We start from the raw sequence: 11,711 nt of genomic DNA on the forward strand, positions 1-11,711 counted from the left end.
GAGAAAATATGACCTAGCCTAGCATGCCAAAGGTTTGCCGGGTTTTGACTATCGATTTTCCTTTTGTTCGTTGTTACCGGTTTATCAACATAATTTATTGGAACGTCTTTTAATTTTAAGTTATATAGATCGTTTTCAAGTTGTCCATTTCCAATCAAACATTCATTCTTGTAAATATTGCAAATCCCATTCACAAAATTGCAAGAAAAACCATCTCTATCAAGCATAGAAACAGAAATAATGTTTTTAATCAAGTCTGGAACAAATAAAACATCTCTCAAAAGTAACTTAAAATCGTTCTGCAAAATTAAATAAACGTCTCCCACAGCTTTGGCTTTAACTCTAGAACCATTTCCGAGCCTCAGCTGGGTCTCACCCATTCTAAGCTTGCGACTTCTTGTCATCACCTGCAAATCATTGCAAATGTGAGATCCACATCCGGTATCCAATACCCAAGAAGTAGTATTAAGTGAAACATTTAGTTCAATATAAAACATACCCTTCGCAGTTCGCAACTGCTCTAGATATTCCTTGCAGTTACGTTTCCAATGACCGGGTTTCTTGCAGTGATGGAAAACATCCTTGGACTTTTCCATGTTTGAAGCCTTTGTCTTGTTCTTCTTCTAGGGTCCGGTTTTCTTGGATGGGGCAGAACGTTTCTTACCCTTTGTACTTGGCCCCTTCTTAGCAGAAGAAGAGGAGCCCACCAAGAGAACCGGTTTATCCTTCTTTAAAGTGGCTTCATAAGTTACAAGCATATTGACCATCTCTTCAAGGGAGGCCTCTATCTTGTTCATATTGAAATTCACCACAAAACCGTCAAACGATGAAGGAAGAGAGAGAAGTAATAAGTCCACATTGAGTTCATGCTCCAATACCAATTCAAGCGTTACCAACTTCTGAATGAGCCAAATGTTGGAAAAACTGGCGGTCAGATCAATCACGATTGATACCCGGTGCAGCGGAAGTTTAAAAATTTTTATCATGGAACAATTCCATGGTGTGGGTATCAACCATTCAACGATTAAATTATTGTGTGTGTAAAATTCAAATAACAATTAATTAAATTTTACCTTCAATCTCGAAGCGAGATTAATGGACACCACACAGATTTCTCTGCGCTTCTTGTATCTCCCAGGAACTGATGAACTCCTTCAATCAGGTCCACGAATGAGGTTTAAATCCCTCTGACAGATTGCACTAGAAAATCTGTCAGAAGTTTTTCTGCGAAGAGATTAAACGAATCTGATTCGTTATTCCTGACTGCAATTCAAAATCACAGACCGGATTTTCTCTGACAGAGCAAAGGGGGCGGCCGAAAATATTAGAGTGAGAGCTAGGGTTCGAAAATTTTGTCTCTCAAAATAATGACCTGTTGTGTCAAATTTCTGTACTGCAATAACTTATTTATAATGCAGGCCACTAACACCTTAGGGCCCATTAGTCATAAGCTAAGGCCCGACAAGCAAAGCCCGCACGTTCAGAAATTAATATTAAATTCATCGTGACTCCGATTGATGAACCGATTTCACCAATGTGCACAGAAACCATTTCTGCACATTTTAAAGTCAAAATAAATTTTCCTGAATCCGAATTCAGTGGTTTCCAAAAATGTCCATCCCTATGTCATTTTAGGAAATCCTACTCCCTTACTCTTATTTAAGAAGTCCAACTCCTTAGTTCATTAAATTTAACTCTTTAAATTTAACTATCTCAACGGGGATTAAAAACTCCATTACACTGTGTGACCCTCAATGGTTCAGGGATACAGCTAGCCGTGGGCTCACAACTCCTTGTGACTCGGAACAACACTTTCCGACTTGCCCAACGAATCAAGGTAAAGCGCCTAGCAACATCGCCCCATGATTCCCTAGGTATCACTGATAGTGCCTACAAGAACCAGTAGATTTTGGTTAGCGTACAGTACGGTCCCTTCATCCATATATCCCGATCGAATCAACAACCATTGGTATATCGAGAGTCTCTCAAGATTCGATAACTATGCAACACATCTTGAAGATCAAATTAGTGACATCGCATGTGCTACTAAGAAACCATTTCTTAAATCACATCAAGTACTCTGGCCAGAGATTTGTCACACTAATATCTCCTCAGATCGCATAGGATATCCACACTCGCAAGTATGTGGTGAATCCTTGACAACAATGCATTGACTCCTATATGTGTCGTAACTGTACCCAATCTCGACACCTGATGACCCCCATAGAGTCGGTAAACGAGTCAAAGCACAGCACTAGCATATAGAGTCTCCATGATGTTTCAAGTCGTAAGGACTAATGGTGTACAACCAAAACCGCGGACTTTATCCACTCGATAAGTGATAACCACTTGGAAAGTCCGGATAGGGTAGTTCGATTATTCATCCTATGAATATCCATTTGCATGCTTCGAACATCTCCATGTTCCCTACCAATGAAACGTGGTACTCCGCATCGCAAATGCTAGTCTCAAACTCGAGCGATCCTTATCCTTATTATCGGACGGCTCAATCGACTAGGAACGGTTTTTAGAATATACAGTGACTATAAGATGTATTTCATGATAGACATCTCCATGTTCTACCACATCTTACATACACTATAGTATATTCAAGGTCTTTATTAAAACAACAATAGTATATCACAATATAACAATATGAAGTAATATAAAGTCATTGCCATAAAAGTGTAAATAATATTAAACAAAAGATTGTTTATACAAAGAGTCATCAAAGCCCATAGCCACACAGTTGGCTCACTGGGCACCCACTCTTACAATCTCCCACTTGCCCTATAGCCAACTAGTCATACTACGTAGACCCATTGCTTCGCGATGTTTGTCAAACAATGGTCCTGGCAAGGGCTTAGTAAGCGGATCAGCGATATTGTCTGCAGAGGCCACTCGTTCGACAATGATGTCTCCTCTTTCCACAATCTCCCGGATTATGTGGTATTTCCTCAGTACGTGTTTGGATCTTTGATGAGACCTTGGTTCCTTTGCTTGAGCAACGGCACCCGTGTTGTCACAGTACACCGGGACTGGACCAACAAATTCAGGAATGACGCCCAACTCTTGGACGAACTTCCTCATCCAAACGGCCTCTTTAGCAGCAGCTGATGCTGCAATGTATTCAGCCTCAGTGGTGGAATCCGTTGTGGTGTCCTGCTTGGAACTCTTCCAAGAGACAGCACCGCCATTGAGCATGAACACAAAACCAGAGGTTGACTTCGAGTCATCCACATCACTTTGGAAGCTAGAGTCGGTATAGCCTTCCAATTTGAGTTCTCGTCCTCCATAAACCATGAACATATTCTTAGTCCTTCGCAAGTACTTAAGAATGTCCTTCACGGCTTTCCAATGCATTTGACCAGGATTAGACTGATATCTGCTCGTGACACTCAGAGCAAATGCTACATCCGGTCTGGTAGATATCATCCCATACATGATACTACCTATAGCTGACGCATATGGTACATGTGTCATATTCTCTATCTCTTCATCAGTCTTGGGACACATAGACTTGGATAGAGAAACTCCATGACACATGGGTAGATGTCCTCTTTTGGACCCATCAATTGAAAACCGTTTCAATATGGTATCGATGTAGGTTGATTGAGTGAGTCCTATCATTCTCTTAGACCTATCTCTATAGATCTGTATCCCAAGAATGTAGGATGCCTCTCCCAAATCCTTCATCGAAAATCTACCTGATAACCATATCTTTGTTGACTGCAACATCCCTACATCATTCCCAATGAGTAGGATGTCATCAACATAAAGTACTAAGAATGTCACCGCATCCTTAACTACTTTCTTGTACACGCAAGGTTCCTCCGGGTTCTTGATGAAACCAAAATCTTTTATTGTTTCATCAAATTTCTGGTTCCAACTTCTTGATGCTTGTTTTAGACCATAAATTGATCTCTGAAGCTTGCATACCTTATGCTCGCTTCCCATGGATGTGTACCCCTCAGGCTGCTTCATATAGATTTCTTCCTTAATGTCTCCATTAAGAAAAGCAGTCTTCACATCCATTTGCCATATCTCATAGTCATACCATGCAGCTATGGCAATAAGGATTCTTATGGACTTGAACATAGCAACTGGTGAAAAGGTTTCATCATAGTCAACTCCTTGCCTTTGAGTATAACCTTTCGCCACCAATCGCGCCTTGTAGGTCAATACCTTACCATCAGGCCCAAGCTTTCTTTTGTAGATCCATTTACACCCTATTGGAACAATTCCATCGGGAGGATCTACTAAAGACCAAACTTGGTTTGTATGCATCGAATCCAATTCTGACTGCATAGCTTCAAGCCATAAATTCGAATCCGCATCAGAAATTGCTTCCTTGAAGTTTCTTGGATCACATCCAATGTCGGGTTCATCTTGATCCCCTTCAAGAAGAAGACCATATCGAACTGGAGGTCTAGAAGTCCTTTCGGATCTTCTAGGTGCAGGCGTGTCCAGCAATGGTTCCTGAGGTGTAGGATCGTTATTTTGTATTTCGGGTTCTTCTCGAACTTCTTCGAGTTCCATCATCTCGCCTTTCTTATCCAATAAGAATTCCTTCTCCAAGAAGGTGGCATTCCTAGAAACAAACACCTTTGTTTCAGCAGGATAATAGAAATAATATCCGATTGAATTCTTCGGATACCCTACAAAATAACATAAGCTGGATCGACTATCCAACTTATCTCCCACTGTCCGCTTCACGTAAGCAGGACATCCCCAAATCCTCAAGTACGAATACTTAGGAGCTTTGCCATTCCATAACTCGTATGGTGTTTTGTCCACTGCTTTAGTGTGGACGTTGTTCAACAACAATACCGCCGTTTCAAGCGCATAGCCCCAAAACGAAGGTGGAAGCTCAGTGAAGCTCATCATAGATCGAACCATGTCCAACAAAGTTCGATTACGACGCTCCGATACACCATTAAGCTGAGGTGTCATAGGAGGAGTCCACTGAGAGAGAATCTCATTCTCTTTCAGATAGTCCAAAAAATCGGTACTCAAGTATTCTCCACCTCGATCCGATCGAAGTGCTTTAATACTTTTACCTAGCTTGTTTTCTACTTCAGCCTTGAATTCTTTGAACTTTTCAAATGCTTCAGACTTATATTTCATTAAATATAAATACCCATACCTTGAATAATCATCAGTAAAGGTAATGAAGTAGGTGTGGCCATGTTGAGTCCCTACTCTAAATGGACCACAAACATCTGTATGGATCAAATCCAACAGATTCTGACTACGCTCAGGTTTCCCCTTAAAAGGAGATTTAGTCATTTTTCCTTTTAGGCAGGATTCACAAGTAGGTAGAGAATTAATATCAGACATATCAAACATGCCCTCTCCCACTAGCTTGTTCATCCTCCTTGAGGAAATATGACCTAGCCTAGCATGCCAAAGGTTTGCCGGGTTTTGACTATCGATTTTCCTTTTGTTTGTTGTCGCCGGTTTATCAACATAATTCACTGGAACGTCTTTTAGTTTTAAGTTGTATAGATCGTTTTCAAGTTGTCCATTTCCAATTAAACATTCATTCTTGTAAATATTGCAAATCCCATTCACAAAATTGCAAGAATAACCATCTCTATCAAGCATAGAAATAGAAATAATGTTTTTAATTAAATCTGGCACAAATAAAACATCTCTTAACAATAATTTAAAACCGTTCTGCAAAGTCAAACAAACATCTCCAATGGCCGTAGCTTCAACTCTGGAACCATTCCCGAGCCTCAGCTGGGTCTCACCCATTCTAAGCCTGCGACTTCTTGTCATCACCTGCAAATCATTGCAAATGTGAGATCCACATCCGGTATCCAATACCCAAGAAGTTGTATTAAGTGACATGTTTATTTCAATATAGAACATACCCTTTGCAGTTCCCAACTGCTCAAGATATTCCTTGCAGTTGCGCTTCCAATGACCCGGCTTCTTGCAGTAATGACAAACATCCTTGGATTTTCCATTGTTTGAAGCCTTTGTCTTTTGCTTCTTCTCGGGCTCGACTTTCTTGGGTGGGGTAGAACGTTTCTTTCCCTTCATACTTGGCCCCTTCTTCGCAGAAGATGAGGAGCCCACCAAGAAAGCTGGCTTATCCTTCTTAAGTGTGGATTCATATGTAACGAGCATATTGACCATCTCTTCAAGGGTGGCCTCTATCTTGTTCATATTAAAATTTATCACAAATCCATCAAATGAAGAAGGAAGAGACAGAAGCAATAAATCCACATTGAGTTCATGCTCCAACACCAAATCTAGGGTCGCCAACTTCTGTATGAGCCAAATCACTCGTACCCCATGATCACGGACCGAAGTCCCTTCACGCATGCGGCACGTCATCAACTCCTTAACAGTAGCGAACCTTTCAGCCCTCGACTGAGCCCCAAAAAGTTCCTTGAGTTGCGCATGAATGTCAGCAGCATTCACCGTGTCCTCAAATCGCCTCTGGAGTTCATCAGACATCGAGGCTTGCATATAGCATTTGGTCTTGATGTCATGGTCACACCATGCATCAAGTTTGGCCAATTCCTCCGGACTTATGTCAGCTGGTGCTTCCTTCGGAGGTGCTTTCTCTAACACGTAGAGCATTTTCTCCGAAGTTAAGACAATCTTCAACTTCCGGAACCATTCCGTATAGTTGGCGCCAGTCAACTTGTTTTGTTCGAGGATCGAGAATAATGGATTTCGCGAATTCATTGTATGAAATACTGAAAAGAAAAACAGACATATATCAATGATTGTTTAACAATTTACTAAGACATAAAATAGGCGAATTTAATTTTATGAATCTCACTCCCACTATTTTAACGATTTCACCACCCTCTAGTGAAAACGGGAAACTTTTTCCTTAGTGAGAACATGGAGTCCAATTGACAAACTTATGGTCCCGAATAATATCAGCCAACCATAATTCTCAAAAGGTAGAGCCCAATTGCTTCCAAAGCAACCCCCATGTGTTTACCTCATGTCCAATAAGGGCCCAATAATATGACGCCGTTTAAAGTGACATGTCAAGATGACCCATCAATATTAAGTTGTGATGGACGGTCGCCATGTGGATCCCCCAATAATATGAGCCGATCCCATGGGAGTTCCACCCAACTTACAACTTTTGTCGATCCAATGTACAGCTTTTCGACGGACGGGCCCCCTAAATAATATGAGCCGGACCGTATCCGCGGGTAGCATCACATACATTGACCGTTGATGGAAGGTGGGAACATTTAAACAAATTTAAATTTCATTTATTTATCTTGATATAAATTTTAAATCATATTTAAAATGAGGGATTTTTAATTATAAAAATATTTGTCTCATCATATTCATTTTATTGCATGCTTGCCGGATTCACGCAATTTATGTCTAAACATGCATACAATCATAATATCAAATATTATATAGGATGATCGATTCCATTTCTAATTGACCCGTGGTTGCCAATCACGGGTCTTAGTCCAATCCTAGGTAATATGCAGTATGCAATGCAATCCTATTACATGTGCTTCCAATTTACATTTCTTCAGTCTTTATTGTCTGCTGGGCCCACCATCTTCAAATCTTGATCTCCCACTAAATCTAATGCATTTACAATAAATAACAATGACAAGTAGGGGATACATTTTTAGGGGTGGGAACGGGCTATAAACCAAGCCCACTTTTATTACATATGACATTCATATCGGGCCATAAACCAGGCCCATTAATAAAACCAACAACAATAAAAACAAAATGTAAATTCCTAACATACACCTACAAAATTGGTCATGGCAATCGATCATCCTTATCCAATAACATTTAATTCAAAATTAATTTATTGGATAACATGCAGTGGAAATTCAAATTTAAACAAGATAAAATCATATTTTATATATAAAATCTCATTTCACATATAAAATCATATTTTATCTCTATATCAAATAAAATCATATTTTATCTATAAAATCCAATTTTACAAATAAAATCATATTTTACTCAATATATCATAAGATCATATCTTATCATCAATTGTACCAAAATAATTGATTTCAAAATTCAATTTACGGATAAAATATTAAAATTTTCCAAAAATTCAAATTTATCCAAAATCAATTTTAAAATTTACGGACTCGAACAATTCGATCCGAAATCTCGTGAACCAATCAAAAACAATTTTTGATCGGACCAAAAATAAAATTTTAACATATTAAAATTAATTTTTAATAAAAATAATAATTTTTCCCGCGGGCCGCCCGGGACACTCCCGGGCCGGCCCGCACCCGGGGCGCGGGCCGGGGGCAGCCCGGCTGCCCCCTTAGGGCAGCGACTCTCGCTGCCCTGGCGGCGCCTGGTGCCGCCGCTGGGCGGCGCCGAGCGCTGCCCTGCGCAGCGCCCAGCGCTGCGCTGGGCAGCGCACAGCGCTGCCCTGGGCGGCGCCGTGCGCCCCCTTTGGGCGGCGACGGTCGCCGCCCTGGGAGGCGCCGTGCGCCCCCTTTGGGCGGCGCCGTGCGCCTCCCCCGGGGGCAGCGACCATCGCCGCCCCCTCCGGGCAGCGATCCAATCGCTGCCCGGGTTTTGCCCCGAAAAAAAAATTTTATTTAAAAATATTTATTTTGTTTCAAAAACCGAGACTCAAAAATTTTGTACAATTGATTAATTCAATCGTTTGATCTGAGCAACCTGGCTCTGATACCACTGTTGGAAAAAACTGGCGGTCAGATCAATCACGATTGATACCCGGTGCAGCGGAAGTTTAAAAATTTTTATCATGGAACAATTCCATGGTGTGGGTATCAACCATTCAACGATTAAATTATTGTGTGTGTAAAATTCAAATAACAATTAATTAAATTTTACCTTCAATCTCGAAGCGAGATTAATGGACACCACACAGATTTCTCTGCGCTTCTTGTATCTCCCAGGAACTGATGAACTCCTTCAATCAGGTCCACGAATGAGGTTTAAATCCCTCTGACAGATTGCACTAGAAAATCTGTCAGAAGTTTTTCTGCGAAGAGATTAAACGAATCTGATTCGTTATTCCTGACTGCAATTCAAAATCACAGACCGGAATTTTCTCTGACAGAGCAAAGGGGGGCGGCCGAAAATATTAGAGTGAGAGCTAGGGTTCGAAAATTTTGTCTCTCAAAATAATGACCTGTTGTGTCAAATTTCTGTACTGCAATAACTTATTTATAATGCAGGCCACTAACACCTTAGGGCCCATTAGTCATAAGCTAAGGCCCGACAAGCAAAGCCCGCACGTTCAGAAATTAATATTAAATTCATCGTGACTCCGATTGATGAACCGATTTCACCAATGTGCACAGAAACCATTTCTGCACATTTTAAAGTCAAAATAAATTTTCCTGAATCCGAATTCAGTGGTTTCCAAAAATGTCCATCCCTATGTCATTTTAGGAAATCCTACTCCCTTACTCTTATTTAAGAAGTCCAACTCCTTAGTTCATTAAATTTAACTCTTTAAATTTAACTATCTCAACGGGGATTAAAAACTCCATTACACTGTGTGACCCTCAATGGCTCAGGGATACAGCTAGCCGTGGGCTCACAACTCCTTGTGACTCGGAACAACACTTTCCGACTTGCCCAACGAATCAAGGTAAAGCGCCTAGCAACATCGCCCCATGATTCCCTAGGTATCACTGATAGTGCCTACAAGAACCAGTAGATTTTGGTTAGCGTACAGTACGGTCCCTTCATCCATATATCCCGATCGAATCAACAACCATTGGTATATCGAGAGTCGCTCAAGATTCGATAACTATGCAATACATCTTGAAGATCAAATTAGTGACATCGCATGTGCTACTAAGAAACCATTTCTTAAATCACATCAAGTACTCTGGCCAGAGATTTGTCACACTAATATCTCCTCAGATCGCATAGGATATCCACACTCGCAAGTATGTGGTGAATCCTTGACAACAATGCATTGACTCCTATATGTGTCGTAACTGTACCCAATCTCGACACCTGATGACCCCCATAGAGTCGGTAAACGAGTCAAAGCACAGCACTAGCATATAGAGTCTCCATGATGTTTCAAGTCGTAAGGACTAATGGTGTACAACCAAAACCGCGGACTTTATCCACTCGATAAGTGATAACCACTTGGAAAGTCCGGATAGGGTAGTTCGATTATTCATCCTATGAATATCCATTTGCATGCTTCGAACATCTCCATGTTCCCTACCAATGAAACGTGGTACTCCGCATCGCAAATGCTAGTCTCAAACTCGAGCGATCCTTATCCTTATTATCGGACGGCTCAATCGACTAGGAACGGTTTTTAGAATATACAGTGACTATAAGATGTATTTCATGATAGACATCTCCATGTTCTACCACATCTTACATACACTATAGTATATTCAAGGTCTTTATTAAAACAACAATAGTATATCACAATATAACAATATGAAGTAATATAAAGTCATTGCCATAAAAGTGTAAATAATATTAAACAAAAGATTGTTTATGCAAAGAGTCATCAAAGCCCATAGCCACACAGTTGGCTCACTGGGCACCCACTCTTACACCAAATCACGCGTACCCCATGATCACGGACCGAAGTCCCTTCACGCATGCGACACGTCATTAACTCTTTTACAGTAGCGAACCTTTCAGCTCTCGATTGAGCCCCAAAAAGTTCCTTGAGTTGTACATGAATGTCAGCAGCATTCACGGTATCCTCAAATCGCCTCTGGAGTTCATCAGACATCGAAGCTTGCATATAGCATTTGTCTTTGATATCATGGTCCCACCATTTATCAAGTTTGGCCAACTCTTCCGGACTTATATCAGCTGGTGCTTCCTTCGGAGGAGATTTTTCTAACACGTAGAGCATCTTCTCCGAGGTCAAGACAATCTTCAACTTACGGAACCATTCCGTATAGTTTGCGCCAGTCAGTTTATTTTGTTCGAGAATAGAGAATAGTGGATTGCGCGAATTCATCTTAATGAAATACTGAAAAGAAACAGACAATAATCAGTGATTGTTTAATTAATTTACTAACACATAAAATAGGCGAAATTTATTTTATGAATCTCACTCCCACTATTTTAACGATTTCACTACCCTCTAGTGAAAACGAGAAACATTTTCTTTAGTGGGAACATGGAGTCCAATTGACAAACTATAGTCCCGAATAATATCAGCCAACCATAATTTTCAAAAGGTAGAGCCCAATTGCTTCCAAAGCAACCTCCATGTTTTTACTGAAGGGGATCGGTTAACTCGTGCCCGGAAACGCAGCGGAAATATAAAATTTTTAATAAAAGAAATCCGAGCACTTGTGTAGTATTCAAAAAACTCAAACAACCATAGGGTGTTTAGAATTTTACCTATCAATCTCAAAGATTGATTTATGGCTCCAACCAAGTTGATAAACAACTAGGCTCTTGAAAAATGGTAGACTCAATCTACAAGCTTCCAAGAGCACTCCTTGCTCAAAATAGATTCAACTCTTCGAACCTCCGAATTAGGTCCACGACTAGACGATCTAAATCCACTCTAAATATGCACTAGAATATTTAGAGGATTTTTCATTGAGATATCATTTTAATTCTTCCTCAAAATGAAAGAAAAATTTGGAGAAAATATTCAAGGAGTGTTCGGCCACTTCAAGTAATTATTGGAATGGAATGAATTGTGTGTGTGTATATATTATTCCAAAAAATATAGTAAAGGAGAGGGATTAATG

This window comes from Henckelia pumila, unplaced genomic scaffold, assembly GCF_033568475.1.
Source record: "Henckelia pumila isolate YLH828 unplaced genomic scaffold, ASM3356847v2 CTG_38, whole genome shotgun sequence".
Lineage (NCBI taxonomy): Eukaryota > Viridiplantae > Streptophyta > Magnoliopsida > Lamiales > Gesneriaceae > Henckelia > Henckelia pumila.